The sequence below is a fragment of the Rhinolophus ferrumequinum genome, chromosome 13 (assembly GCF_004115265.2).
Source record: "Rhinolophus ferrumequinum isolate MPI-CBG mRhiFer1 chromosome 13, mRhiFer1_v1.p, whole genome shotgun sequence".
Taxonomy (NCBI): Eukaryota; Metazoa; Chordata; class Mammalia; order Chiroptera; family Rhinolophidae; genus Rhinolophus; species Rhinolophus ferrumequinum.
In genome coordinates, this window is record NC_046296.1 from 50796781 (window position 1) to 50809165 (window position 12385).

A 12385-nucleotide genomic window follows, 5' to 3' on the forward strand; every position below is an offset into this window, starting at 1 on the left:
AGTTAATACAGATATTCTCGTACCCATCTTTGTTGAATACAAACACTCTATTCTGCTGAGTGAATACTCAGAAGTGGAGCTGTTGCCTCACAGGATTTCTGTGTGTCCAGCTTCAGCAGACAGCCTGGTTTTCCACGTGATTGTACCAAATGACACCGCAATGTATGAGAGTTCTAATAGCTTTATCATCGCTAGGTCTTATGAGTCCTTTAAATTAAAATTTTAGCCATGTGATCCAGGTATAGTTTTCATTTGCACTTCCCTTAGGATTAATGATGTTGAGAACCTTTTCACATGCAAATTGGCCACCTAGATAGCTTCTTTGTGAAATGCCTCTTCAAACTTTTTGCCCATTTTCAGTGGGATTATGTTTTTCTTATTAACTTGTAGGATATAAAGTTTTTCATCAAATAAACACACAGAAAAAATTTATATAATTCTAGGTTTCACATATATAATATACTAAACATATTCCATCTGTAACTTGCATTTTCTCCCCTTAGATGCTATCTTGCTATAAATCTAACATCTAGTATTAATGAAGCCCAATTTATAAATCTTTTCATTGTGCTTGGTGCTTTGGTGTCCTGTTAAAGAAACCTTTGATTACTTAGAAGTCATGAAGACATTATTCCACCTATTCTTCTAGAAGCGTTACCAAGTTTTAACTTTCACATTTTGGCTTACGATCCATCTCAAATTAATTTTTGAATAGGGTGTGAGCTGGAGGTTAAAGGTTCTTGTTCTCCACATGGATATTCAATTGACAAGAACCATTTATTGAAAAGATCAAGAGGTCATTAATACAAGATTACATTATACACAATAAATGAAAACATTGCTATAAAAGATCAAAACAAAAGTATATGCCATGAGGACTATACTTTCAGGGATCATTTCTATAGTACGTTACTAGAAAAGATTCTCTGAACGTGTAGAGCACCCGAAACCACGAGGAGGAAGTGCAGCGTTCCCTTCTTGAGGGAAAAAAACAAAACAAAAAAAAGTATACGCCATGAAAAACAGAACATGAAAATACTCCTTTATTATCATGTCCTTCAACCCTACTCTGCCCCACCACAACATCTTTGTTGTAATCACGGTTAACAATTTGAAGTGAATTGTTCTATATTTTAAAAATTCACTACATATATGATTGGTATTGTTTTTTCTTAAAAAAAGGACATTGAACCATACCTCTATACTGGCCTATGATTTGCTTTTTTAAAATTCGTCTATATATATGGATCTACTTCATTTTCTTCATACCTGCACTGCCTTCTCTAATAGTGTTTCTCAAACCAGTTTTCTATTTTTAATTTCCAAACCATTATTGACTGACAGTTTTGTAAAATACAATAAATTAGTAGAAAGATGATCACACACTTGGAAGTTGTAACAGTATCACAACACTTGAAAAGTTTTCAACTACTGTAGTTTTGTACTTACGGTAGACCAGTTTGCTAACTGGCCCTGTTATATGAATCACACTTTAAATAGCATGGTTCTGTAATATAGATATGGCATGACCCAGTACCATTATCATGCAGGATATACCCAATCTGAGAATGTGTCTTTACTGGAAAATGTTACTCCGAGCACTGTTTTTTTTTTCCTTTTCCCAACTTACGTTTCTTGTTTGTTATACTTCCTTAGGGTTTCAGGCCCACTTTTCTCCCCTTTTCTGTTTTTTTGTTAAAATTAAGTTTTCTTTGCCCACTTCCTTTGTTCTGTAATGCATAGGTCAGCAAACTATGGAGCAAATCTATCTTTATATGGCCCACAAGAAGAACATTTTGTAATATGCAAAAATTATGGGAAATTCAAACTTTAGTGTTTATAAACAAAGTTTGCCTGGGACTCAGCCACACTTATTTGTTTATATATATCGTCTATGGCTGCTTAGGTGCTACAGTGACAGAGCAGAATTTGTGCAACCGAGAAGTAGTTACTGCAAAGCTTCAAATATTTACTACCTAGCCTTTTACAGAAACAGTTTCCAGACCCCTACTCTAGTGGTGGTTTGGAAATTGTATCCCCTATTTTGTTCTTTTAGTGGTGATCCTTAAAATTTTTTCACCTTTCCTTTTTTGACATTTAAACTTACATAATTCTATCAACATTGAATTAAATAATAATCTTCCCCAAACAAAAAAGTAGGGTTTCCTCTTGTCCCTCTTCCAAAATTTGTAGAACTATCCAATAGTTCCCCAAAATGGCTATCATTATTATTTCATTTTTGTTACTAACATATTCCTCATGCTTCACAGAAAGATTTGAAATTGTTTAGACTTGACTCTACGTTTACTGACTTCTTTGCTTACCATTGTTTCTTGTATCCTATGTCCTCCTATTGGTCCTCCTGAAGGAATATCTTTCGAAAAATGGTTTGAGTCTTTGCGTTCCTGAAATGTATGTTTGTTCTCAATATTGGAGGTTAGTAAGGCTAAAAACAGAATTCAAGATGCCAAATCATTTTCCCCTCAGAATTTCAAAGCTATTTTCCACTGTCTTCTATCATCTAATATGGCTAGTAAGAAGTCTGATATCAATCTGATTTGTGTAGATAACCTAATTTTCTTTCCTCTGGAAGATTTCACCTGTATGAGTCTAGGTATGGAACTTTTGCATTAATTCTTCTCAGCAGCAGGTATGCTCTTCCAATGAGTCTTTCTTTAATATTGGGGATATTGTTTCCATTATTTAAGAAAATATGTTTTTCTCCTCTTCATTCTCAACCTTTCTGTCTGGAACTTCTGTTAGACAGATGTTAAAACTTCTGGATCTAGGGGGTCAAATATATGGTGACAGGAGATTAGACTTTGGGTGGTGAACACACAACGCAATATACAGATGAGATATTATAGAATTGTACACTTTATACCTATATAATTTTATTAAGCAATGTCACCCCCAATAAATATAATATTAAAAAAAAAACTTCTGGCTCTGGCCTCACATACTTTTCATCTCCTTTCATTTGACATTGTGTCCAAGGAAAATAAATTCCTTGTCTTGATCAAACAACTCACTAATTTGATCTTGAGCTGTTAGGTGTCTAATGTGGTACCTTTGCAGGTATCAATTAGAACAGAAGTATTTTTCAGAATATCTCAGTATTAATGAGTGTCCCTATAAATCCCAAGAGTGTGGGGAGGTGGGGAGGGGCATTCTGTAGGACCCAAAACACCACCGAGAAGAACAGATCAAAGACTATAGGAAGAGGTGCATCAGAGTTTACTAATGGAAAGATAATGGCGTCTGGGAGCTGGTGAGGAAGACAAAGTTGAATGAATGAATTTTAAGAAAAAAAAAACCACACTTGGCACAAAACATATGGCATAAATAAGTTATCCAAAAGCATTGAATTATAATAATTCCAAGATGTTTCTTGCATTCCATTTTGTGTGCTGCTAATGGAGAAAGATGGGAGGCATAGCCTGAAGGGCTTTACTGGTTTAGTTTTAAAACTAATGGTTTAGTTTCAGCTATGTCTGGAGCTTCAGTGCAGTGGATCAGGCAGAGCTTAAAGAAAAAAAGTCTCTCTTCAAGAAAACTGAGATCAGATCCAACATACTCAGTAAATATTCATGATTTTCCCATGATTTGAAATAGATTATTTTAAACTGATACAAAAATTGACCAAAAATCTGCTCTAAACAATGTATCAAACATTGACATGATAATTTACTAATTAGAGAAAAATAGGCAACTCTTACTTCTGGAAGTTGTGAAACTGAAATTGTTCAAACAATTAACTGGATTCAATCAATTGTGAAAATTTGTAGACTTTGTGTCCTTAGCATTATTTCAATCTGACTCCCCTGTGCCCAGCCAATTTTATGCCTATGAAGTAGCCACTTTTAGAAGCAAATTCACTTTTAACAGGGTTCCATTTATTTAAAAACAAAACAAACAAACAAACAAACAAAAAACCGAAGGTATCCAAAATGAATACACACCTGAAAGGAAAGTATTTTCTGAGGGAACTAGTCAGCTAAGCTATGGTATTAATAAGCACAAGGTAGTTTTAAAGAACAATTGCTTGTAGATACCTTTTAAATGAACATTTTACATAAAAGTTACTTTATTATACACCCAAGTAATGCTTCTCAAAGGACAGCACCATTTCTTGGCTGAAGGAGTGGAAACAAGTCATTTTAGGGGCTTTTCAAAATGCAACACTATCCACCCCTGGAAAAACATTCGAATACAAGTCTTTTTTTCTTTTTTTTAAGTATCCTACAGACTTCAAATTCTAATAAAGTAAATATCAGTCTTTAATAATCCACATAAACAAAAATTTCTTTGGGGGGGTTCCCCCTTTTTTTCAGAGTAAAAGGGTCTTGAAACCCCAAACTGAGAAAACCACTGTGGCTTATCCTTAGCCACATATAAGGCCCTGGCTGGGCTGAGCTTTCTGTCCGTTATAGCCCAGGAAGCTGATTTGTGGTGACCTGTTGGACTTGGACTTTTAGCGTGTTTTCTCCTTGTTCCCTTAGTATATATAGTCAGCGTAGTTAGTATAGTTATTGTTTATTATCACAGTAATATTATAGTTAGTAGTATCAGTGTAGTTAGTGTAGTTATTGTTGTTTATTAGCACCGTAATATTGTTGATACAGTTAGTGTATTTAGTCCGTGTAGTTAGCGTAGTTATTGTTTATTATCACAGTACTATTATAGTTAGTAGTGTCAGCGTAGTTAGTGTAGTTATTGTTTGGTAACACCGTTGGCGAGCATAGTTAGTATCGTCGGTGAGTGTAGTTAGCGGGTCACCATGGCACGTGACATTAGAGACATCTGCGTTGACCAGGAGCCCATCAGTGCCCTTACGAGCTCCAGGAAATCATCGGAGAGGGCGCCTTTGGCAAGGTAGTGTTGGGTGAGCACATTCTCACGAAGACCAAGGTGGCTGTGAAAATCATCAAACAACGGGTCTCCAAGAAAATACGCAGATCCCTCCTGCACGAAGTCCGCTGCATGGCAGACCTGCACCATCCGAACATCGTCCGACTCTTCCACGTCATCAGCTTGGCGGAATCCCTCTTACTGGTCATGGAGTTCGTGCCCGGAGGCGACATGCTGGACTACCTGCGTGACCACGGCTGCATGTCGGAGGACACAGCCCGCGGCGTCTTCCGGCAGCTGGTGTCAGCAGTGCACTACTGCCACGAGAAGGGCATTGCTCACCGGGACCTGAAGCCACAAAACGTGCTGTTAGACGCGCAGATGAACGCCAAACTTATAGACTTTGGACTGGGAGCTGCCTCCGATATCCATCAACTCAGCACGTTTTGTGGCAGTTTCCTGTATGCAGCCCCAGAACTGTTCCTAAGCAAAATATATGATGGCTGTGCCACGGACACCAGGAGCCTGGGGGTGATGCTGTATGAGATGCTCACACACACCATCCCGTTCGAGGATGTCTGCTTGGATGAGCTGCTGGAGAGGTTAGGCTGTGGGCAGTACTATATGTCATCTTATTTTATCCATCCAAGTACAAAATCTCCTCAAAAAGCTGCTGAAACCCAAACCTGAGCATAGAAACGATCTGAAGGCCATCATGCCAGATCCCTGGCTAAATATGGACCAAGAGGAAGAACTGAAGCCATACTTGAGCCACCTAATGATGTCATAGAGCCCAGGGTAATAGAACAGATGGTGAACCTGGGCTTTCATCAGGAAGACATCAAGGACACACTAGCAAAGAACACCTACAATAACATCATGGCCACGTATTACATCTTACACAGACAAAACCCAAATATTCCTTATCGTACCATCAAGGTCAAGCCTTTCCAGCCTCCTGAGCTCCAGAGCTGCAGTCCCTCCCCAGCCCAGGAGGGTCAACCAGAGTGGTCCGGTTCCCAGAAGGCAGAGCAGCAGCCTGCGGACCACAAGCCAGGACAGAAGGCCCAAGAGTCTGGCGGTCCTTCAGCCATCCTGGAGTCCAGCTCCACCATTACTGAGTTCAAGACCATCATCCGTCCATCTAGCACAGGAGCCAAGACCGCCAGTCCTGAGCCCAGCTGGGGGCCCAGGACTGCCACTCCCGAGCACAGACCAGGCTCCAGGACCGCCACTCCCAAACCCAGCCGGGGCTCCAGGACTGCCAATCCCGCAAACAGCCAGGGCTCCAGGACCACCACTGCCGAGCCCAAGCAGGGCTCCGGAACAGCCACGCCCGAGCACAGACCAGGCACCAGCACCGCCACTCCCGAGCACAGACCAGGGTCCAGGACTGCCATTCCCAAGCTCATCCCTGGTTCCAGCACCACCATCCTTGACACAGCATCCCAGTGTCACCCTGGGGACTCTCTCTCCAGCCACAGCACCACCGGCAGCTGTGGAAATCCAGAAGAAAATAAACAGGGCCGGTGGTGTGTGGCTAGGAGGTGCTTGAATATTTTTAGGAAGATCTTCTGTCTGCCACCAAAAAAGGGGTACTGCAAACGGAATCAGGTAAAGCCCCTTTAGATTCTGGTAGGCAAAGGCAGGGCTAAAACAAGACTCCGGGGAGGTCAAGCCGGGCTCCCTGCATTTTAGGGCCTTACCTGGATAAAGCTGAGGCCTTCAGAAGCACCTCCTTGGAGGACGGCCTGGAGCTCCCTGGCACACAAGAGGAGGGACCACCCTCACTGCAGGCCCAGCACTTCGGCCCCTAGCTGGGTGCAACTTCAGAGACTGGGCGGTTTTTCCTTGGGCCCTTCTTCCTTCCCCTGCACTGTGGGAAGGAGATGGACGGTTCTTATGAAAGTAACTTGGTTTTCTAAAGCTTTCAATAAATGTCTTGCTTCCGAAAGATGTATTGGGTAATGTTGTTTTGCATCCTCCAGTTTGAGGAGCGTGGAGTGATGTAATACTTGGACTTAACTGGCACAACTCTGCACCTTTGCATGTTGTACCCTCTTGGTCTTCTGCTCCCTTGGGTTTGAGCCCTCAGCTCCCTTGTCCGTTTCTCCCTTGTGGCAGGATGGTGTTGCTTGCTCACATGGCACACATGCTGCCTTCTTCCTGTGGAGGCTCAGTTGGAAGGAATCACAGTTGGTCCAACTCGGTTATGGCAACCACTCCCCTCCCCCAACCCCCTGCTAACGACTGGATGAGGCAAGGACTCATGACACCGTTTTGGCCAATGAGATAATACAGGAAGTCCACAGGGGCTTCCGTGAGAGATTCTCCTTCCTGGGCGCTCGGTGATGGCAACAGGAGTCATCTCCCCTGACCTGTTGGCTTTGCCGCCTTCCCTCTGTGCTGGCATCATTCTCAGGTGGTCTTTCCCTTTATGAAAGCAAGGTGGCCACCAACTGCCACTGGATGATGTCATATCCTGTCAGCCAACAGAAATAGAGCGTCTCTTCCCCCATGATTCCAGCACTGTCTAAAGATGTGTGTCTCTAAAGTGACATTAGCTGCCAACAGCCCCGCATCCCATTCTCCTTAGAGGTCAGAGCATGGTTGGGTCACCATCATTGGTGAGAATGGAACATTTCCCTGAAGTGCATTGGAGCACAGAGCGGGAATAAATCCAATGGTTTAACACTCCATTCAGCACAATTCTCGTAAAGCACTAGATTCTACCACCAGCTCAGCTGAATCAAAGAATGGAGTCTAGAGGAATGACGGCAGCGATGTGGTCTTAAGTGCTCCTCTGGAACTTACCACAAATTGAACATGTATAACCCATCAAAGGACTCTCTGCTTATCACACAAAACAGCTCAGAGGCTCGTACAAGGATTACTCAAAGGTGGGCAAACTGGGCGAGCAGGGGAAGAGGGAAGGGAGCAGAGTGGAGACGGGGCCCACATCCGCGGCTGCGGAGCTGCGGGGGCCCGAGGACACAGAACAGAGATCACAAGAGCCAGGAGGTGGGCTCCTGCTCTGCGTCCTACAGCTGATCACTCCTGCACAGACACCAGCTTATCCCACGTTTGAGGCAGGAACCTCATCAGAGATCTCCAGCTGGGCCCTAGGTCAAACAAAAAAGCAAAAGCCATACCTGGGCCCCTTCTCCCACTCTCCCACGGCAATCCTAGCCCCGCCCTTCCAGAGTCTCTAGCTGGTCCCTGAACCGAGAAGTATGTCAGATGACAGAGGAGCCGTAGTGCTCAGGATCTGGAAAAAGCCGCTTTGCAACTGTGACCTAGGGAAGGGGCTGGGAAGAGTGTGACACTGCTGGGCTGAGAGATGGCAGACACCTCCCTTCCCAGCCCCAGCCTTTTCTGGGCTGCTGCTGCGGCAAGACAATTACAGCTGCAGAGACACATGCAGGGGTTAACAGCAGGGGGCAGAGGCAGCTCTGGGCTTTCAGTGGCTCAGAAATCTCAAGCCCTCCACACCCCCCCGACGGAAGAAGTGCCCTAAGACTCAGGAGACCTGTTCACAGAGAAGAAGCCCACCTACCAGTGGCTGGCTGTGGCGCTCTCAGTGAGCATACGTGCCGACGAGAGCAGAAAGGGCACTGACTTTGTAAAACCACCAACCACACCTCATGGCCCCACTCATCTAGAACTGCAGTGCCAGGGTTACTTTGGGCACCAGATGGCCAGCTCTGCCTGCACAAGACGTAGAGGACTCTGTACAACAGAGGACAACCTGGAGATTGTTTGGTGGGCTTAAGGCAAAACACTTTTTTTGTATGACTATCATTTTTAGCATATATTGTATGTACATATATATACATTTCCTCTCTTTTTCTCTTCTTTTTTCTCTTCCTTGTCCTACTTTTCCTCCCTCTTTCCATTTTTCTGTATTGATTTGTGTGTGTGTGTATTTTTGATATTTTTGCCTGTGTTGAGTGTGGGTTGTCAATTCTTTTTACATGTGAGTGTATTTGGTTTTTTCTTTGTTGTTGTGGTTGTGCTTGTTGATTTGTTTTGCTCTGAAATTGCCCTACACCAGGGCCCTACACACACCCAGAGGCCAACTCCAGACCAAACCAGAGTATTACTGGGTTTGACCTACAAGTGACACACCCAGAGGGAATTCTCTACAGGCATAAGAGCCCATAGGGGCCAAGTCTCATCTGGGCAGTCAACCCTCATGCAGCAGCTCATCCACTGTGGGCAGAGCCAATTCTCACAACTAGACAGCCTAGAAGTCAATCCCACCTACTGACAAGCCAAAAGCAATTAAAGCTCAACATTAACAGGAGGACAAACACAACACAAGGGTCACCTTTGGAGCACATGCACAGGAGAATAGGGAAGTGGTACAAGTCAAATATAAAGGACACATACTACATAAGACCACCCAGCAAAGACTGAGAACCCTAAGGGATCTACCTAATACATCGAAGCAAACACAGAGAGTCAGCCAGAATGGGGAAACAAAGAAAAGTGTCCCAAATAAAAGAACAGAAGAAACCTCCAGAACTGGAACCAAATGAAATAGAGGTAACCAACCTATCAGAGACAGAGTTCAGACCATTGATGATAAGAATGTTTAAGGAGCTTAGTGATGACATAAAGAAGGACAGAGAAATCATAATGAACAACCAGTTAGAACTAAAGAATACAAAAACTGAAATAAAGAACACAGAACACATTTGAAGGAATTGCCAGCAGGTTAAATGAGGCAGAGGATCGAATCAACGATTTAGAGCACAAGTTAGCAGAGATCACCCAAGCGGAACAACAAAAAGAAAAAAGAATAAAAAACAATTAAAATGGTGTAAGAGATCTCTGGGATAACATCAAACGCAAAAACATGTGCATCAGAGGAATACCAGAAGGTGAAGAGAGGGTGCAAGGGATCGAGAACATATTCGAAGTAATAATGACCGAAAACTTCCCTAACCTGGTGAAGGAAACCGACATACAAGCCCAGGAAGTGCAGAGAGGTCCAACCAAGATGAACCTAAACAGGCACACACCAAGACATATTATAGTTAAAATGGCAAAAGTTAAAGACGAAGAGAGAATCCTAAAAGCAGCAAGAGAAAGACAGCGGCTTACATACAAGGGAACTCCTTTAAGACTATCAAATGACTTTTCCACAGAAACTTTGCAGGCCAGAAGGGTGTGGTAGGAGGTATTCAAAGTGATGAAAAACAAACGCCTACAACCGAGATTGCTTTATCTAGCAAGGCTATCATTTAAAATTGAAGGAGAGATAAAGAGCTTCCCAGAAAAGAATAAGCTAAAGGAATTCATTACCACCAAGCCAGCAATGCAGGAAATATTAAAAGGGCTTCTATAAACAGAAGATGAAAACAATCTAACTAACGAAGACCAGAAATACAAATAACAAAATGGCAATAACTATGTACCTATCAATAATCACTGTAAATGTAACTGGATTAAATGCTCCACTCAAAAGACATAGGGTGGCTGAGTGGATAAGAAGACCCTTGCATATGCTATATACAAGAGACCTCAGATCAAAAGACACATACAGGCTGAAAGTGAAGGGATGGAGTAAGATATTTCATGCAAATGCAAATGAGAAGAAAAGCTGGAGCAGCAATTCTTACATCTGACAAAATTGAATTTAAAATGAAGAATATATTAAAAGACAAAGATGGGCACTACATAATAATAAAGGGATCGATCCAACAAGAGGACAGAACCCTAGTAAACATCTATGCATCCAACATACCAGCACATACATATATAAAACAGATATTGACTATCATAAATACAGAGATCAAAAAACAGAGATAACACTATCACAGTAAGAGACTTCAACACACCTCTGACAACAAGGAACAGGTCCTCCAGATGGAAAATAAATATGGAAATAGTGGCCTTAAATGACACATTGGACCAATTGGATTTAATTGACATTTTCAGAGCATTTCACCCCAAAGCTGCAGAATACACATTCTTCTTAAGCGCGCACAGAACATTTTCCAAGATAGACCATATGTTAGGCCACAAAACAAGTCTCAATAAATTTAAGAAAATTTAAATCATACCTAGAGTCTTCTCTGACCACAGTGCCATGAAATTAGAAATCAACTCCAGGAAAAAAACTGAAGACACACAAATACATGGAGGCTGAATAACATGCTACTAAATAATGAATGGGTCAACAATGAGACCAAGGAAGAAATCAAAAGATATCTCGAGACAAACAAAAATGAAAACACAATGACCCAAAATCTATGGGATGCAGTGAAAGCAGTCCTAAGAGGGAAATTCACAGCAATGCAGGCCTACCTAAAGAAACAAGAAAAATCACAAATCAACAGTTTATCCTTATACTTAAGGGATCTGGAAAAAGAACAGCAAAATAAGCCCAAAGGGAGTACAAGGAAGGAGATAATAAAGATGAGAGCAAAAATAAATGAAATAGGACAAAAAACAAACAAACAAACAAAAGATCAATGAATCCTTCAAGAGCTGGTTTTTCGAGAAGATAAACAAAATTGACAAACCTTTAGCCAGATTCATCAAGACAAAGAGAGAAAGGACCCAAATTAATAAAATCAGAAATGAAAGAAGAGAAGTGACAACAAACACCACAGAAATACAAAAGATTTTAAGAAATTACTATGAGAAACTATATGCCAACAAATAAGACAATCTGAAAGAAATGAACAATTTTCTAGAAGCTTACAATCTTCCACGGCTAACTCAAGAAGAAACGGAAAACCTGAATAAACTGGTTACTAGCAGGGAAATTGAATAAGTAATCAAGAAGCTCCCAACAAACAAAAGCCCTGGAACAGATGGCTTTACGGGTGAGTTTTACAAAACATTCAAAACAGAATTATCACCTATTGTCCTCAAACTATTCCAAAAAATTCAGAAGGAGGGAAGGCTCCCAAACACTTTTTACAAGGCCATTATCACCCTGATCCCAAAATCAGACAAAGATATTACAAAAAAGAAAACTACAGGCCGATATCCCTAATGAACACAGATGCAAAAATCCTCAACAAAATATTAGCAAACATAATTCAGCAATACATTAAAAAGATCATACACCGTGGTCAAGTGGGATTCATTCCTGGTATGCAAAGTTGGTTCAACATCCACAAATCAATTAATGTGATATACCACATCAACAAAATGAAAAATACAAATCGTATGATCATATCAATAGATACACAAAAAGCATTTGATAAAATCCAGCATCCATTTATGATAAAAGGTCTTAAGAAAGTGGGAATAGAGGGACCACATTTCAACATAATAAAGGCCATATATGATAAATCCACAGCTAACATCATACTCAATGAAGTAAAGCTAAAACCATTCCCCTTAAAATCAGGAACAAGGCAAGGTTGCCCACTTTCTCCATTCCTATTCAACATAGTTCTGGAAATTCTAGACACAGCAATCAGACAAGAAAAAGAAATAAAAGGCATCCAAATTGGTAAGGAGGAAGTAAAATTGTCATTATATGCAGATGACATGATACTACATACAGAGA

General features: G+C 41.5%; 1 protein-coding gene and 1 pseudogene across 8 annotated transcripts in view; one reads left to right on the plus strand and one right to left on the minus strand.

Moving 5' to 3' along the window:
- The window catches only part of LCLAT1 (lysocardiolipin acyltransferase 1), a 162732-nt gene that overhangs the window by 70074 nt on the left and 80273 nt on the right, over nucleotides 1–12385 (minus strand). The window contains exon 1 of one of the 8 annotated variants that reach the window (XM_033124466.1): nucleotides 2325–2813. The exons of the other annotated variants lie outside the window; for them this stretch is intronic. The gene's annotated coding sequence lies outside the window, so the exon portion shown is untranslated. Of the gene's footprint in view, nucleotides 1–2324; nucleotides 2814–12385 lie in introns of those variants that run through there. 8 annotated transcript variants of the gene reach the window in all.
- On the plus strand, nucleotides 875–985 carry LOC117033479 (uncharacterized; annotated as a pseudogene).